Source organism: Coptis chinensis, chromosome 3, assembly GCF_015680905.1.
Source record: "Coptis chinensis isolate HL-2020 chromosome 3, ASM1568090v1, whole genome shotgun sequence".
NCBI classification, from domain to species: Eukaryota; Viridiplantae; Streptophyta; class Magnoliopsida; order Ranunculales; family Ranunculaceae; genus Coptis; species Coptis chinensis.
Genome location: NC_141458.1, coordinates 42,871,760 through 42,891,966, shown reverse-complemented (window position 1 = coordinate 42,891,966; position 20,207 = coordinate 42,871,760). Strand labels below are relative to the sequence as shown.

General features: G+C 34.4%; 1 long non-coding RNA gene across 4 annotated transcripts; it reads left to right on the top strand.

Moving 5' to 3' along the window:
* The first annotated feature begins 2,320 nt into the window (after positions 1 to 2,320).
* On the top strand, positions 2,321 to 3,720 carry LOC147509704 (uncharacterized). Of its 4 annotated transcripts, XR_015216617.1 has the most exons (4): positions 2,323 to 2,480; positions 2,741 to 2,901; positions 2,970 to 3,168; positions 3,245 to 3,720. It is a non-coding gene; the product is annotated as an uncharacterized LOC147509704 (long non-coding RNA). The 4 variants fall into 4 exon arrangements; XR_015216618.1 differs by having other exon boundaries at positions 2,321 to 2,480; positions 2,664 to 3,168; XR_015216619.1 differs by having other exon boundaries at positions 2,321 to 2,480; positions 2,660 to 3,168.
* Positions 3,721 to 20,207: the final 16,487 nt, after the last annotated feature.

The window sequence follows — 20,207 nt, the reverse complement described above, 5'->3', positions numbered from 1 at the left end:
TTTGTATCTAAGGGAAGGGTTTAATTAACTAAAGGGTGAGTGAGTAGAGTTTATCCTTAGTCCTTTCTATATAGGAGAGGGCTAGGTTTACAATTTTGTGCATGGGCTTTGGAGCTATGTTTTGGGCCATTAAATCAAGCCCAAAACCTAATTACTTAAGTCCAAAAAGGGTTTCTCTGCTAGAAATTACTGCAACAGCCTTTTTGTCTACTTTTACTCCTCTAATTGGATCAAGGCCTAGACCATTAGAAATCTCTTTTCGAGCCAGTCGTTTTGATATATAATATGCCCAATTCTGAGGTCTGAGTCTCAAGATACGGTCTACAGACATTTTGTTGACTTTTATGATCTATTTATGCCCGCGTTGACTTTGACTTTTCAGCTTTAACTGGGCTTTAAAAAGGTTTTTAATCATTGAATCTTTGCCTTTAATCATAAAACTTCTTAGCAACCAACCTTTGCTCTTTTCTCTTGTAAAAGTGACATATTTCTTCACATATTTGACTCCAAGACCTGAAATACACAAAAGCATGTAAACAGTACTAACTCTTATTTATTATACACATAATTGGTCTAAATGTAGTATTATTAACGGGTTAAAACTACTGTTTTGGGCTCTTATCAAACCACTCCCAAACAGCATTTTTCTTGTCCTCAAGCAAATATGATAAATTAAAATAAGTGACCAAAAATAGAGTTCTAACTAATCTCGTTTTGTCGAGTGCGATTGCATTTACCATATGCAATAAAGGCCTTAAACCACTAGGAATTCCCTAGTGGATGAGTTATAGCCTTGTAAGAGATTTCCAGATAAGGTATTCACAAACTTCATCTATACTCACTACAACAAACTGGTTCTTTAGCGACAGAGGTTATAGCGATGCTGGGAAAACGTAGGTAATTATTCTCTTTGGCGACGTTTACAAGCGTCACAATTAAACTTTTGTCATAGTGTTTAAAACAAATATTTGGCAACGTTTTTAATGTCGCCAAAAGTCATAATCCAAATTCTATAAAATAATAAAATTGAGAGTTAGTTTTCGGCAACGTAATGAGCGTTGACAAAATCTTTTGACATAAGGCAACATTTAAAAACGTCGTCATTGATGTGGTTTTTACACAACATAGCGAATCTTATGGCGTTTGGGACCAAAATTTCGTTGTTAAAACTTTCCCACCCATTGCAAAAAAAAAAAAAAAATAGATCTTGCCGCCTGGGTTTTGATATCTTGCACCCTCCTATTTTGGCAACGAAATGATTTGAATAAAAAAATAAAAGCAAAAATAGTATACCCGGCCATAGGGGTGTTCATGGGTCGGTTCTTATCGGTTTCGGTTCTGGGTCTATTTTTAGCGGTTCCTATCGGGTTCGGTTTTTTCAAGTTTTTTCTTATATTTTGAAAACTCGGACCCATATCCATTAATTAAGTCAGTTCCGATTCCGGTTTCGGTTCCTTATCGGGTTATACATTTTTAATGCTAAAATTATTTTTTTTAGTTATATAACCGATATAAAAGTTGGTTTACGGCGAATATAACACTTGTCATCGATATTTTTGTCCTCTCATAAGAAGTAATGGTCCTAAATTCAATAATAATATTTGAAAGTTGTCTAAAAATTTTAAATACATTCTCATACATTATACGCATGTGTATATTTTAAATCAAACATATGTATATTATACTATACGTAATGCATCATATATAGAATAAATACCATATGTACCACAATTGTTAGTTAGCATTGCACGTATTCGTTATCTAATATATATACATGTAATATATCAAGTACGTACATGTTCATGCATTAGTTAATATAGACAGTGCATTAGTTAATTCATAGTATACGACTATACGTGTAGACATAGACACGTAAACATTATTATTAATATTTATAATACACATATTTAATGTAATATTATAAAAGATGTATTTAATAACACACATTCACTATTATGCTAAATGTTATATATATTTAGTATAATTTTACACCTAACAAATATAGACTATATATAATAATAATGTTTGGGTTTGTCTTTATTTAGTATAATATAATACTAAATTCTATATATCAAAATCAAACTAATCGGTTCCGGTTTCGGTTCGGGTACCCATCGATTTTTTACTATTCAGTTTTAACGGTTTCGATTCTTTATCGGGCCGGTTCTTGAAGACCCATTTTAAATGGATCTAACATTTTAGGACCTAGAACCGCTGTAAATGGTTCCGGTTTGGGTTTGGGTTCGGGTAATTGGGTACCCATGCACACCCCTACCCGGCCGCATAAAAACAAAAAAAAATAAAATAGAGAAAAAGACTTAAAAGCTAATAAACAACCACAACCGTCTCTCCTCTCTCACTGTCTCTGCAAGAATGGAAACAACACCGTCACTCCAACGAATTCTCTCAAATCAACTGGACAGCACGTCTCTTTCTCTCCTCTCTCACCTCATTATTCTCTCCTAGCTAGTCGCTCACTTGTGAGTTTTTCCCACCCTTAAATCTAGAATATTTTAGATTTAGAATTTCTAATAGTTTTGGTTTTAATTAATAGTTTTGTTTTTGATTAATTGGTTAGGTTTATATTTAATTAAATTCGGTTTCGATTGTTTGTTGAGATTTCGCTCTAGTGATGAGATTTCTCTATGGATTTTGAAAGCTAGGGTTTTTAAAATGTCGTTGCTGCCACTAGTTGATCCTCGATCATGAATGTCTTTTGTAATAACATCCTTCCACACAGAAGCTGAGAGGAACAAGTTCCGAGACCAGTTCAACTATGTGGACCAAGAACTTGCGGTTGCCAGAGGCCGTGAAAAGGACTTACAGGATCAACTACTCAAACAAATCAACGATTCTCATGAACGAACTCAGAAAGAATTCAAGTCTTACAGTGAACTCGAAGTAATTTTCAGATGCCACCATTTATAGTCTGCAAATGGCATATTAATTATATATACCTTGCCGTACAGGTGAAGTTCAAAAAACAAGTTAGCCTTCCCAAGAAAGAAGACTCTTCAGAAGCTTCAGCTAAAGAAAAAGCAACTTTGCTTGAGGAAAAACTTAACCATCTTTCTGCCACCATAGAGAGAGAGAGAAGACATCTTAACAGCTGACCTTTCACAGTTCAAGAAAGAGTCCAAGCTTTCCATTTCTAGAATAACTTCAGATGTGAGTAACTACAAACATTGTCGTATTCATCATTATGTTGCTTATTATTGGATATAGCTGATTGTTCTTGTTCTAGCTGGAACAGATGCAATGCAGAGCTACTAATGCAGAAAGAGAATCAGACCTTCTAAAAGAACAGCTGGAAGATCTTAAGAAAGAGCTAGATGAGGTCATTGTTCTCTCCTTCTGTGTTTAGATATATTCATTGCATTTGGTTGATTTATATCACGTTGAGTCTCTTTTGTGGCGTCCTTGGGCTAAGCTAGAGTTTCTTCATTCAGAAGATAAATTGGAGGGAACATCAACTTTATAACTGACTTCTTATATTGTTACCAGAGGGGTATCCTCACCTTATGGAATTTTAAATGTTTTAATTTTTGGCTGAACTGAGTTGAATCTTGTTTGAATGTTGTGGATGACAGAATGTTATAAGTCCTATGTCATATTGTGGTAATCATGTTCCAAAACATGTCCCAGTAATGCCTAATCATTTCCATGTACTATCCTTTGTAACTGATTTAATGTCTTAATTATGACTCAATTATGTCTTTATAGGCATGAACTGTATGACAGCTCCAGGTTGTTTGTTAATTTTTATTCTGATTTCTTACGAGTGTTGGCATCAGAAACAGGAAACTGAAAAGAAGTTTTTTACTTTCTCATCTCCGTCTAATGAAGCTAACTCCACAGAGACCCTTGTTTAGAGGAAACAGTTTTTAGTTGGAAGTTGCTCGAGGGATGTTTAGAGTTGCTTTTGTTTATGACGGGAATTATGCAACTCCTTTGTATAAAATTGAGTGAATTTACTCATTTTTATTTATTGAAAATTTGTTGCTTATTGCATATTAAAAAATAATTGATGTTATGGTTGCTTTCTTTTAGGTTTATTTGTTGAATGGTAGTGGGAAAAAAACAGGTGAATAATGAGAAGAAAAATTGTAGTACAATATCATTTAGCGACGATATTAGTGATATTGGAAAAATAGTCTTTTGCGACGTAAGTAAATGTCGGAATACAAACACAACTATCAGATATTTTGTCTTCTTGCAACGATCAAAATGTTGCATATAATACTAAAATTTTAAATTTATTTTAATTTTATCAACGATAGAAACATCACTAAAAACACAAAAAAATTAAAATGTTTTAAACTTTTAATAACGGTAGCAATGTTGCTAATAACACCAATTTTTTTTTTATTTTTTTGAATAAGTAGAGATGATTATAACGTCGCTAATAACACTTAAATTTTCAAAAAAAATTGGATCTTTACTGACGTTAAAAACGTAGCTAATAATGTTTTAAGGACGACAAGTTTAACAATGTCGCAAAAAAGAACATCTTTTGCGACGTTATTGTATAGAGAACAAGAAAATGAGTTAGCGACGAAATGGAAGTTATGGCGACGATTTGCATCGTCAGTGAATGTCTCATATTTAGCTACGTTGTAAAATCGTCACTCTGTATCTTTGCCAACTATATCATTACCTACATTGGTGCGACACTCCAAAAAACATTGCGAAATATATTTAGTGACGTTTTTGCAATTTCAGTGACACTTTTTTTTGTCGCCAAAGACCCTGCTTCTTGTAGTGACTACAATGACTAAGAATTAAAAATTATTGTTTCCTTATTTATTCACAGATATCTATACATCTCACTAGCAATGAATACAGAATAATCAATTCAAAATCTAAGCTAATACGTGCATAATAATCAATCATCTACGGATAAACATATATATAATGAACTATGCTATGAAATGCAATAACAGGTATGTTTCTGAAACTTTGGAATAGCGTCCTTAAGTAGGTCCTCACATATATGTCAAGACAAAAACACTCTGATTTTTCCACTCAAGTTTCGCTCACTCCAGTGTGCAGTGGGCACACTTTAACTTATAATCTCAATGACATATAAAGAAGCCGAAGTCGATCAAACACATCTGCCACTTACTATCACACTAACCTATTCCTAATTGAGTTAGAGGTCTTTATTAGGTGTTGTAGGGATTAGATGATGGTTTAAGAATGAAAGAAATGGATATTCAAAAGGATAAGTCTGAGATACTAGTGTCTTCAAAATATGTAACTAGAGAAAATCTTGTTCTTACATTGCTTCTACACTTTGTTTCCATCCTTAGCCATTTTTTTTTTTGGCTTTTGACACCTTTGATTCTATTTTTGAGTTCTAACTTTATATATTTATATTTTTTTTTTTTTTGGATGGAAACTTTCTTTTCTTATTTGAAACAACAAACAAATTCTTAGTTTTCAACATGTATTTCTCTTTTCTTTTCTTCATTTCATCTATATTCTCAGACTTATTCAAAAATAGGTAGGCTGATTTTTTATTTTTATTTTGTTTTTATAAAAGGGTAAAGGATTTGCGGTTTATGAAAAGGCTAAAGAAAGGCTCAGAGGGGCGACTAGAGAAAAATAATTTCATATAGGTTTGAATTTTTGACTATATCGATCCAAAAAAGGCTTAAATTCTCGCTTAGGATATGGTATAGTGATCAAGCAAGTGGACGTGTGATTTCTCTATTCGGAATTTACTTCTCCCTTGTGTCATTTCTCAAATATTTCACTCATATAAGGTTTTAGGTTATATTCTCACAGGATTTGTAGAATAAGTACTCTAGCCTAGATTTCAAACACTTACTACCAATACAAACATAGATGCTCATGCAATATATTTATGGAAAGATGCAATGACTATCACCTATATATTAACCTAAATTTTTAAAAACTATTCTAATTTAAAATCTAAAGTGAAACTTCTAGATTAATATCATCATGGAAAAAGAAACAATACCAATATTCCTAGATGCATAGTATAAATACTTATTATTTATATATTATGTTTTTTTTTTTTTTTTACTAGAAAGCAAGTGCATATTATATATATATATATATACATTAGGTGTCTTAAATTACGCGTGTTTCTATGCCACCCCCAAACAAAAACTTGTTTTGTCCTCAAAGTATAGAAATAAGAAGGATATGAATTACCATAAAAACGCGTGAAAATTTTTGAACACCTACAAAACAAATTTAGAATATACTAATATAGATAAATAAAAACAGACGCGACTCTATATGAGTTTCACCCGTTATGGGAATAACAAAAATTGAAATTGCTTGGGACATAAGCAGACACTAACAAAAAATAAAACTTACCTCATATCCATCATTTAAGCGTTGTCCTCCTCTTCTATAAAGAAGTGAGGTTCATTTGCATCCTGCCATGCCATGACAATTTGCCAGGCCTTACGCAATTTATCATCTACCTTTGCTAACCTTATAAGTGCCACTTGGTCGAATGGGGTGAAAAGGGCAATCCAATTAGGTTGTAGCCTCCACCCCGGCCAAGTCATTGCACGGAATGAGTGTATAATGCAATTGTTGGGTCTCACAATGTCAACCCCAACCCAATCCGTGGAATGGGTACAAAAATCAGGAAAGAAACATAACATTATGTGGCAAACCAAGATAGGCATAAGAAGGTACTTATGCTTCATACTATGGGCTTGTGCTAAACTGGACACTAAGATCTGGGGAAGGTCATAGAGCATATGTCCCTCAGCTAGAGCAACGAAGACATCCAAGTGGCGTTATTCGCAGAAGAAAAATGTCATTCCCCTAAGATATTCAGCATGATAAAGAACATGATAGTGCCTACGTTAAGGGATAGGCTACCAAGGGCTACATTAAGATTCCCTTGGTCCTCTACACGAAAAATCCCCGCCCCATAAGTCTCTTGGAAAAACACATAGTTATATAGGTATATATTATCAGACATATAACCCTATGAATTTCGGGGGGCAGGTATATGCATCCCAACAGCAAAGGCTACCAAAAACTTGGTGAAATCCATTGTTATATCATCAATCGTGATAGAGAACACTTGTTCCCCATCCGGTTGATAAAAGAACTTACAATGATCATAGAAATAAGCATTAAGTTTAGGAGAATAAGAGTTTTGGCACTAACCAGTAGATTCTACCATCCTGACTGCATAATCCTATCGCGGAACCAGTATCCATACATGTTACTATCAAGCAATTCATCAAAGGATTGCTCCGGTATGATTTGAGGGGATTTCATAGCAAACAAACACACTCTTGAACTCCTGGAAGTAACTGCGGAAGAACCCAAAAATCAGAACTGAAGTTGTGTTGAGGTGAAGGTGTGGGCGTGCTTAAGATAACCTATGGAAGGACGCGGCGCGCTTAATCTAACAAAAATTCCAGTAAGTTGGGCGTGGGCGCGCTCTGGGTGCTAGAAGTGCTCTAAAGTGAAAGTGAAAGTGAAAGTAAAAGTGAGAAGTGCAAGGTGAGAGGTGTGGTGTTAAGTTTAGAGTGAACCAAGGATTTATAGAGGACTAGTTCCTTAATCTAAGTTCCACAAGTTGCCCAAATTGTTAAGGCAAGATGATAGAAAAAGAAAATTTCTAAATCCAAAATAGAAACAGACCAGATGCAGACTCCAAAATCAAACTAATAGCTTTTTGGCTTGAATTAAAATAACAATCATCCAATTTCTAATCTTTGAAGTTGCACAAACCAAGAGTAGCTAATTCTAGCTACACCATATTTAACAACATGCTCATATAAACCATATTCTCACAACCTTGCAATATTAACTTCCAAAATAGGTGGATAGGGTAAAATACAATGCTAAACAAATAATGTCACCCCCAAGCAAATCGGGAAGGTGGGATTCATATAAAATAGATATCATGCTCGGACAAAAATTAAACTAACAGGAAATTTAAATAACAACCTAATACATAATCCAATATTAACTACTTAACTAAACAACTAGGAATCAAATTCTACTAAAAAAAGGGAAATTTCCTAAACATAATACATTGAAACTAGCCACGAGATGAGGAAGGGATAAGAATAGGAAGTTGATTGATCAAGAATGAAAATACCAAATACCCCACCCCCAAACAAATTTTTAAAAACATGGTTTAGAAAATTTGTTTTAAAACGTGGGTCTTTTAAAATCAGATTCCTGAGACTTACTAGACTAATGTTTATAAGGTTTTAAAAATTTTTACCTTTTTTTTTTTAATAAGGTTCTATATAAAAGAAAACAATAAAGCAATAGGGACGTAAATCACTCCATAGAGAAACACGACTCAAAAACGAGAAAACATGCAAGAGTGGAAAGCGTGAATTACATTAAACGTGGACTTAGGATTTGGTACTTACAGCCACACACTCCAAAGGACGGCCCGGTTACCTTAATAGTGCACTCACCAATATATAAGATTGAAAAGGATCACACCGAAGAATAAAACAAGTCTGTTATAGTCAGATACTCGAGACTTTATCTAAAACATGTATAAACATGCAGTTTATCATATATCATCAATCTAAAGAGTTGCGGGTCTATCCATAAATAATTAACACGGAATGCACCCCCAACCAAAATCAAGCACCAAGACTTCCTACGACGTGGCGTAGCGGAATGAGAATGAAATCTGATGGATCTAAAACCTAACCTAGCAAGCAATTTCTTCTTTTTTCTCCAATGAAAGGGTAGCTAAGTGAATGATCATGAAAAATCGGATGGTTGTGGAAGATATGGATAAGTTTTAGAAGGAAGGAATGGAAAACATGAGAATGTAGGTTTAGGACAAAACTTATTGGTGGCGTGGGTTGGTAGTATCGCACATCTAAAAATGAATATGTCAGGTGACTCTTTCTTGGGTATTATTATGTCCTTACCATATGGGATCAGGAAGTCATGAAGCACAAGAAAAGCAAAAAGGTTAAGTGTAAACTCAGGGTTCCTTTGAAAAGGTGGAGGGAGGGGAATCGAGGTGATGGTAAATGATTGGATTTTATGAGGGATTAGCTCAGGTGGGTGATGGTCGAGTGGTGCGCTAGGTAGCTCTTAAGAGGGGGTATCATCACAAGCTCTTAGAAACTCGTCGAATTCCTCTTCTACCTTGGTCGCATCCACATAATTAAGGTACTCATCTGCATCTTTGAGAAAGTCATCAATCTCGTCCAAGGAGTCAAAATTGTGATCTTTGTCTTCGTCCATAAGAGGGGTATCTACTAGTGTGGGGATGAAAACTGTCAGAGTCGAAACTTCAAAAGAAAAGGAATTAGTGCATTTGACTATCAGGAAACGTGTTGTTGAAATAATCTTAAGCTAAGCTCTCGAGCATGCTAACTTTTCCATCGATAGGCGTATCGGGTAACTGTTTCATCATTTTGAAAACATTTACCTCAACAGAAAGATGGCCAAAGGACATGGACATCGAACCATCGTGGCAGTTTATGAGCGCGTTGGCAGTTGCCCTAAGATTATAGGAGCAGAGTCATTAGCGACTTCTGTGTCGAGGATAACGAAGTCAGCTGGGTAGTAAAAATCTTGAACTTTAACCAGGATGTTTTCAACCACACCCTTAAGATACTTAAGAGAACGATCAGCTAATTGTAACGTCATTTTAGTTGGTTGCATCTCTTGTAGACCTATTTGTTCATAAAGATAATTAGGGAGTAAGTTAACACTCGCCCCCAGGTCTAATAGTGCAGTCGTTGTGTGGGTATTCCCTAAGGTGCATTGTACAGTAGGACGACCAGGGTCCTTGTACTTAACGATTCCATTATGTTCAGATAGAGTGGGAAATTGTTCAGTTAAAATGGTGTCTTTTGGAATGTTCGTTTTCTACCTAGTAGTGCACAACTCTTTTAGAAACTTAACATGTTGGGGTAGTTTTTTAATAGCATCAAGAAAAGGTAGGTTTATTGTTAGATTTTTAAAAACTTCCTTAATCTCGTCAAAATTTGTATCCTTGTGTAACATCGCTAATCTATGGGGAAGTGGTGGTGTCTTTCTATATTTAGTGATAAAGATAAATTTATGTAAACTAACTATCTATACATAAACACAAATAATCAATCAACTAAACAAATGCTTAGATCAATATTCCTACTCTCAACTAATAATGAAGTAATATAAAGAGTACGGATTTGTTCCACTCCAAGACATAAAAGAATTCTATTAATCAAACACAATGGAACAATGGTGAGAGTAATATTATGTTGAGAGATTTCTATTCTACGATTATACTACGGATTCAAATAAATCTAAATTAACTAAACTAACATATATAGGATATTGATGGAAGAGAAAGTTATAGAAAAGAGTAATCAATCCACCTAATGATTAGTTTCAAGCAAGAATGGAATTATTCATTGAAAAGAGATCATCTTTAGGTTTTCACACAATGATCTAACCTAAATCCTCAAACTTTATCATCTTTAGCAACAACCTACATCTCTATAGTCATTATTACTAACATGTAGGATTATTACAACTAAGTCTCTTGACTTAATTATAACAATCCCTAGTTTAATTTACTATATGCTTATTTTGGAAGTCATACAATAAACTAAACTCATTGAAATACATACACAATTCAATAATTCTACTAAGCAATCTATTCCTCATTAGGCTTCATAATCACTCCCTTTAATGGGGGGATTGGCCTAATATCATTGGATTAATTAAAATAAAATAATGAAAGTAAGACATAATGTAAAAAAGAAGTAATTGAATTGAATAAACTAAAGCTTTTATTAAAAGGTTCTAATGGAGGCTATAAACTAAACTCATAAACTAAAACTAAAAAGGAGAGAGAGAGAACCCTAATTTATTCTAACTAATGGAAGGGAGAGAGATATAAAATGGGTAAAAATCGGAGACCTGAGTCCAAAGATATGGCATTTTGAAATTCTATTGACTTTTCTTCAGCTCTCTAATCCGGTTTGACTTTCACTTAATAGTGTTGACTTAGGCTTTTTCTCCATTAAATTTGGGCTTTCTTCATGGAACTTTTCTAGCAATCACTTTAGCTCCTTTTTTAGCACCTAATTAGTAACGAATTTACATTTATTCAACTCCGAAGCATGAAATACTCAAAAGCACGTAATTAGTGATAAACCTATATTATTAATAACATAATTGGCTAAATAGAAATACTATTAAAAGGTTTAAACTACAGTTTTGGGCTCTTATCAAACCACCCCCAAATAGCATTTTGCTTGTCCTCAAGTAAATATATGAAATTAAAATAAGTGGCCAAAAATGTATTTTTTAACTAGTCTCGTTTCTCTGAGTGCGACTACATTAACCATATACAATAAGGCCTTAAACCACTATGAATTCTCTAGTGGACGTGTTATAGCCTCATGAGAGTTTTCTAGAGAAGGTACTCAAAAACTTCATTTATACTACGACGACTAAGAAATAAAAGTAATTGTTCCCTAATTTTATCTTGAAATCTATACATCTCGCTAGTATTTAAACAATGATGATCATTCTAAAACTTAAACTAATACATGCATAATAATCAAATCATTTTAAGATAAACAACTATACAATGAACTATGATATGAAATGCAATTGCAGGTCTGTTTCTAAAACTTTTGGGTAGCGTGCCTAAATAGGTTCTCACAAGGAATGTGTCAAAACACATAACACTCTGATTTTTCCACTCAAGTTTGCTAACTCCAGTGTGCAGTGGGCACACATTTCCTCACAATCTCAATGGTAATCCAAGGAAGCCGAGGTCGATCAAACACATCTACCACTTACTATCACACCAATTTATTCCTAATTGAGCTAGAGGTCTTTATTAGGTGATATGGGGCGTAGATGTTGGTTAAATAAGGAAGAAAATGGATATTCAAAAAGACAAATCTGAGAAAATAGAGTCTTCATATTATGTAACTAGAGAAAACCTCATTCTTATTTTGCTTCTACACTTTGTTTCCATCCTTAGCATTTTTATTTTGCCTTTTTTACTCCTTTTATTCTATTTTTGGAGTTTTTCTTTTCTTTTTTTGGATGGAAACTTTCTTTTCTTTTTCTTTTTTGAAACAACTAACTAATTTTTGTTTACACAGGTTTTTCTCCTCTTTTCTTCACTCATCCTATTTCTCAGACTTATCTAGATAGATAGGCTGATTTTTTTTTTATTATTATTTTGTTTTATTGGGTCAAGGATTTATAGTTTGTGAAAAGGCTAATGAAAGGCTCAGTGGAGCGACTAACGGATAATAAATTTCATATAGGTGTGAATTTATGGCTATATCGATCCAAAGAGGGCCTAAATTCTCGCTTAGGATATGGTATGGTGATCAAGCAAGTGGATGTGTGATTTCTCTACTCAGAATTTACTTCTCCCTTGTGTCATCACTCAGATATTTCACACTTATAAGGCTTTTAGGTTAGATGTTCACAGGATATATATTAAGTACTCTAACCTAGGTCTCAGAAAAATACTGCCAAGTACAATCAAAGATGCTCATGCAAGATGTTCATGAAAAGATGCAATGACTATTACCTATATATTAATCTAAGTTTCAAAAATTAAATCCTAATTCAAGTACTACGTGAGATTTCTAGACTAATATCATTATGGAGAAGGGATCAATTCCATCACTAAGTGCCTAGTATAAACAATATTTTTGATTTTTAATATTTTATAAAGAAAAGTGCATAATTTATATCCTAAAAGTGCCTAATTTTTGCAAATGTTTATATCCCACCCCGAAACAATCGAACGCTTTGTCCTCAAAGTGTAAAGAGATAAGGAAAGAATTTACCATAGAAACGTGACAAAAATTGGTAGTACCTATAACAAAAATATAGTAAAGATGATATGATAACATGAAACACAATTAAACTGTTACGTACTAACTAACACAAATTCTACCGGAGTAAACATGACAGGAAAAGTGTGGCAAAAAGATTTGAAATGAATTTCAAAATACGCCACCCCCAAACAAAATTTGAAAACTCTTTTTAAGTTTGAAAAATTTTGTGGCCTATACTCCAGAAAGGTGGTATGTTACAAAAATTATATGGGTCTTTTAAAGTCAGATTCCCTAGACGTAATGTGATATATATATATATATATATATATATATATATATATATATATATATATAAAACTTGTTTTACTATATATCAATAATCTAAATAATTGTGAATCTTTCCATAAATAGTTAACATGAAATGCACTATCAAATAGAATCAAGAACCAAGATTTCCTATGACGTGGCTTAGTGGAATGAGAGCGAAGCCTGATAGACCTAGAATCTAATCGAGCATACAGTTTCTTCTTTTTCCTCCTACGAAAGGGAGGCCAAGTGAATGAGAATGAGAAAATGGATGGTTTTGGAAAATACGTGGGATGTGGATAAGTTTTAGAAGGATGAAATGGAAAAAATGGTTGGATTCTATGAGGGATTAGCCCAGGTGAATGGTGGTCGGGTGGTGCTCTAGGGAGTCCTTGAGAAGGTGGAACATCACAAGCTCTTAGAAACTCATAGAATTCCTCATCTAGCTTGGTTGCATCCATATAATTATGGTATTCATCTCCATCTTTAAAGAATTCATCTATCTCGTCTATTGTGAGATTGACTCCATCTCTCATAGGGTCGGAAGGCAAGGTGGAAAATTTTTTCTTTATTTTAGCTATGATCATGGAGTCAAAATTGTGATCTTTGTCTTCTTCCATAACAGGGGTAATCGTTGGAAGCACTAATGTGATATACAAAACTCTCAATGGACTTCACTTCTCCTTCTACGGGCAAACCTAGTTGTCTCTAATTTTGTCTAAACATGTTAACTTCCACAGAAAGATTTCCAAAATAAATAGTCATTCAGCCATCCTGACAATTGATTTGGGCATTAGCGGTTGCCAAGAAAGGATGCCCTAAGATGATGGAAATGGAATCATGAGCAACTTCTATGTCAAGAATAATGAAGTCGGCTGGATAGTAAAAGTCATGACCTTTAATGAGAATATTTTCAACTACACCCTTGGGGTACTTAATAGAACGATCGGATAACTGCAAAGTCATTTTGGTTAGTTGAAGTTTTGTTAGACGTAGTTGTTTATATAAATAAAAAGGGAGTAAGTTAACACTCGCCCCCAGGTCTAATTAAGCACTTGTTATGAAGGTATCACCTAAGGTGCATTGTACAATAGGACGACTAGGGTCCTTATACTTAACAATTCTGTTATGTTCAGATAAAGAGGGATATTGTTCAATTAAGAAGGTTTCATGGGGTATGTTGGTTTTGCTCTACCTGGTGTATAACTCTTTTAGAAACTTCGAGTGTCTAGGTAGACTTTTTATAGCATTGAGAGAAGGTAAGTTTATAATCAGATTTTTAAACACTTCCCTAATCTCATCAAAATTCTCGTCCTCTTTAGACACAATTAGTCTCTAGGGGATACGGTGGTTTATCCTTATATTTAGCATAAGGGTCAATATAATTATTAGTCTTTGCTTTATCTTTAGCCATTTTCCATCTATGTGTCCAAGTTGGAATCTCTACAGGAGTAGGATCATCAATTTCTATTATGGGGTCTAGTAAAGGTTTTCCTTTTGGTTGTGGTAGGACTAGAACATCTACAATTGTAGGGTCTTTAGTTTCTATGGCAGTATGTTGCATGGTTTCAATTTCAGCTTCTATCTGTGGCTGATCTTTAGGCGTAGTTACTTTTTTATCAACTACTCTCCCTGAACGAAGGGTAATGACTGCCTGTAGGCCCTTTGGGTTTATATTACCATTACACATAATACTGTTTATTTCGAAGGTGGTGTTTGTTGACTTAGGATTAGGTACTGCTTGACCTGGAAACACGCTTTGTTTGGTTATTATTTTGGTTAAGAGACATATCAATAACCTTTTGGCACAAAGACTTCATCATTTGCATCGTTTGTTTCATCACATTAGAGTTTTGATCATGCTGATCTTTCATCAAGTTGGAGTTTTGTTGCATAATTTGATTTTGTTTTTCCAACAAGGTCACTACTACTTTGTATGTAGATGGTTGGACTGGAATTAAAGCTTGTTGAGCGTTCATGTCTTGATGTTGATAGTTTCGGGTCATGGACACTAAACCTCTTTTCTGGTCACCTAAGTTTCCTTGTCCTTGAGGTTAAGTTAACTGGTTGAAATTTGATGGTTGTGGTGGTGGTTGTGCATTGACAAGAGGATAATAGAAGTCGGAATGCTCACGACAAAAACAGATATTACAACAAGTAGAGTTAATGTTCATGACTGGAGTGGGTTATTGTTGAACAGAGAGGGCATCTACCTTTTTAGTGAGGGCATCGATAAGTGTTTTAAGCTCGAGATCAGGTTTAACCTCAAAAGAAGAAGGAGTGGAGTGAGAAGAGTCGTTACCTCCCCAATTGTTGTTTCTCTTAGATTGATCTTCTAAAATTTATAAGCCTCCAAGGCTCCTTTACTAAGAAAACTACCCCCAGTGATGATATCTAGAACCTCCTTATGATGATGTGAAAGCCCTTTGAAAAAGGCACGAACAAGCGTGTCTTTCGCAAGGTTATAATGCAGACATTCTATGAGAAGATCAGTGAAACGATTCCAAGCATCTGAAAAAGATTCATGAGGATTCTGGCAAAAGAAATGAATCTTTTGAAGCATTTCATCTATCTTCAGAGGTGGGTAAAATTATTCTATGAACAATTGAACAAGATTAGCCCATGAGACCACAGAGTTTGGCATTTGGGCAGTTAACCAAGACGCCACCTTGTCGGCTATGGTGAATTGAAACACCCTAAGTTTACCTTGATCCGAACTTATGCTAGGATGATGAAATGTAGTGAGAACTTGTTCTATCCTACGCATGTGTTGATATGGTTTCTCGTGGTATAAACCATGGAAAACCGGTAACAAGTTAAATATGTTCAGGGGAATTCGAAAATCCCCCACTAGGTCTGCAAGAATGATGCACTACTTAGGGCCATCGTTTAGTGCTTTATAAAAATCAGAGAGAGGAGTCTCCGGTTCTTTAGCCATTGATGCAGGTGTAGTGTGTGAAATTCTAGATAGGCGTGTGATATTGCGTCTATGAAAAACAAGCCTGATTATACTAGAATTGAAACTCCTATGACAGAAGAGGCGAGGAGTGGAAGAAGGAGTACCAAAATGCCTCCTTGCTACGCTTATGAATAGCTTCTTATATACGCAATCTCAGTGTATTTAAGAAGTTGGAAACACTGAATATAAAATAATTTGATCAAAAGGAGATTCTGCAACTAACCTGCGAAAATCGGGCTTTGCTTCAGATGGGTGCAAGCGCACTTGGAATCAGGCTAATAAGAGCGCGTGCGCGCTCTTGCTTGACACGACTTCCAATACTTAGAGTGCAGGAATGCTTAAGAAATAGGCTACTTAGAGCGCATGTGCGCTCTAAAAAATTTGAAATTTTTACAATAGTTTTATAAGTAGTCCAGTAAGTAGCCTCTAACATTTCAGAACAATCGGAGTTATGAAAGTCCTTCTACAGCCCTGCAAAATTTGTGAGATAGTTTTCGGATACAATACAAACAACCGAATGGTTAATCAATCAAAACAGATCCAAAAATCACCAAAATTTTATTGGAGAATCCTGACAGATCACGAATGTTCCTATAAACAATTTAGAGCAATTAGAGTTCTACAAACCTTCCTTTTTGGTTGTTGATCCAAAAATATAGTGTTGCAAAACTCCAGAAACACACTGGAAACAATCCACTAGTTAGATGCTCAAAACAAATAAAAAATATTTGAAATTTTTATTGAAAACTCGTGACTTATGATAGATACTCCTGTAAAAATATTAGAATTTTTGGAACTTTCTAAGTAACCTTACTCGTCAGTTATTCACGAAATTTACAGTTTGAAAGCAGAAATGCAACACTGTAAAGATGGTATTAGTTTGCTTGGTAAATTAACTTGGAAAAATCTAAAAATATTTAAGTACATCAATAGCACCTTAAGGATTATGTCTGTAAATTTATAGAATTTTAAGAAATTTACAAATACCTTGGTTGCAGTGTTCTTCACTAAGAATCTGCAGACACAAGGGAGGGCGGCGGCTCTGAACAAAACTAAAAATAGGGCGTGCGCCCCTGTGCTTAAAACAGTGAACAACAATGAAAATGTAAGAAACAGGAATGAAAAATTAAAAAGGTGGGTGGGTTGAGAATGGGGGATTGCCCCTTGGATTCAAGCAATTGAATTCTTGTCCTGAAAGAGTTTATAATTGCAGCGGCGCCTTTTGATAAAGACAAATTTAAGTAAATTAATTATCTATGCGTAAACACAAATAATCAATCAACTAAACAAGTACTTAGATCAATATTACTACTCTAAAATAATAATGAAGTAATATAAAGAGTATGGATTCGTTCCACTCCTAAACTATCAAGACATAAAAGAATTCAATTAATCAAACACAATGATTTTGATGGAAGAGAAAGTTATAGAGAAGAGTAATCAATCCACCAAATGATTAGTTTCAAGAAAGAATAGAATTATTCATTGAAAAGAGATAATCTTTAGGTTTTCACACAATGATCCAACCTAAAGCCTCAAACTTTATCATCCCTAGCAACAACCTACATCTCTATAGTCATTATTACTAGCATGTAGGATTATTACAACCAAGTCTATCGACTTAATTATAATAATCCCTAGTTTAATTTACTATATACTTATTTTGGAAGTCATACAATAAACTAAACTCATTGAAATACATACACAATTTAATAATTCTACTTAGTAATCTATTCTTCATTAGGATTCATAATCACTCCCTCTAATAGGGGGATTAGCCTAATATCATATAGTCATTATTACTAGCATGTAGGATTATTACAACCAAGTCTATCGACTTAATTATAATAATCCCTAGTTTAATTTACTATATACTTATTTTGGAAGTCATACAATAAACTAAACTCATTGAAATATATACACAATTCAATAATTCTACTAAGCAATCTATTCTTCATTAGGATTCATAATCACTCCCTCTAATAGGGGATTAGCCTAATATCATTGGCTTAATTAAACAAAAATAATGAAAGAAAGACATAATGTAAAGAAAAAGTAATTGAATTGAATAAACTAAAACTTTTATTAAAAAGGTTCTAATGAAGGCTACAAACTAAACTCACAAACTAAAACTCAAAGAGAGAGAGAGAGAGAGAGAGAGAGAGAACCCTAATTTAGTCTAACTAATGGAAGGGAGAGAGATAGTTTAGGGTTTTTATTCTCTTATATAATGATACAAAATCGTGCATGGGTTTTTAGGCTAGGTAATGGACCCATAAATCAAGTCCATAACCAAATTGGTTGAATCCAAGACTTCTAACTCTAGTCGTGCTACTATAGCGAGTGTTTTCACTGACTTATACTACACTAATCAAGTCAAGGCCTAGACCATTGGAAAGAGATTTATGAGCCAGTCATTTTGATATAATATGGGCTCAAATTTAAGGCTTGAGTCTAAAGATATAGCCTTTTGAAGTTCTGTTGACTTTTCTTCAGCTCTCTAATCAGGTTTGACTTTCACTTAACAGTGTTGACTTGGGCTTTTTAAGAGCTTTTTCTCCATTAAACTTGGGCTTTCTTCATGAAACTTCTCTAGCAATCACTTTAGCTCCTTTTAGCACCTAATTAGTAACAAATTTATATTTATTCAACTCCGAAGCCTGAAATACTCAAAATCACGTAATTAGTGATAAATCTATATTATTAATAACATAATTGGCTAAATATAAATATTATTAAAGAGTTTAAACTACAGTTTTGGGCTCTTATCATTTATTATAAGGATCATTAGGAGTTTTAACCTTGGCCACTTTCCCCTTGGGTTGCGGTTTGACTGGTACCTCTACAGGAGTAGGATCTTCAGTTTCTACTTCGGTATCTAGTAAATTTTTAGTTGTAAAGACCACAGGTAGGGTAACAACGGGCATAGTTATGGCGTTATCAACCACTCTGCCAAAATGAAAAGTGGTGATGGCATTTAACTCACCTACATTTATATTTTCATTACTAGTATTACCTGTTACTTCAAAAGCTGTGTTTGGTGTTTTAAAATTAGGTATAGCTTGACCTGGAAACACACCTTTTAGTTATGCTTTCTCTTGGGTTAACTTTTGTATGTGGTGATTAATGGATTGTAAAATCTGTTGGTTAGCTTGCATGTAGGCTTCAAAACGATCCGGTTGTGAAAGTGGAGTGGCCACAGGTGGTGTGACTGAACTATCTCACGTTGATTATTAGTGGGTGGGTTGTGATCGTCGTTATTAACCGGAACGATACCTCTATTATTATTATAATTACTATTATAATTATTATTATAATTACCTTTTCCATGTCTCGGTGGACCTTGGTTGTAATTGTTTGCTGGCCTAACATGTTGATTATTAAACCCCAGAGGTGTAACTTGTTGATTATTTTGCCAACCGAAGTTAGGGTGTTGTCTCCAAAGTGGGTTAGGTTTGCTATTTATGGAGCAAACATTATCTGGCTATGCGGGTGGTTGTTCATAGAGGAGAGGACAATATGAGTCGGTATGCTCAAGGCTGTAACAAAAATTACATGGAAGAGAGTTTGTGTTCATGATAGGAGTAGGCTTATGTTGAATAGAAATGGCTTCTACCTTTTTTGTGAGAGATTCGATTAGAGTTCTCAGCTCGGGATCAAATTTAACCTCAAACATACTGGCAGCCTTAACTGTGGAAGAAAAATTATTGGAGCGGGGGATGTCATTACCCCAACCAGTTATTTTGACACTTAGATTGATCTTCTGAAAACCTATAAGCCTCTGAAGCACCTTTACTAAGGAAACTACCCCCAGTCATTATATCAAGAACCTCTTTATGGTGATGTCAAAGCCCTTTGAAAAAGGCACAAACAAGCGTGTCTTTTGCAAAGTTATGATGTGGACACTCGATGAGAAGATTAGTGAAAAGATACCAGGCCTCTGAAAAGGATTCATGAGGATTCTGGTGGAAGAAATGAATCTTTTGAAGCATTTCATCTATCTTCAGTGGTGGGTAAAATTGTTCCATGAACAATTGCACGAGTTTGGCCCATGAGTCCACAGAATTAGGCGTTTGGGCAATTAACTAAGACGCTGCCTTATTGGCTAGGGTGAAAGGAAACACCCTAAGTTTAATTTGTTC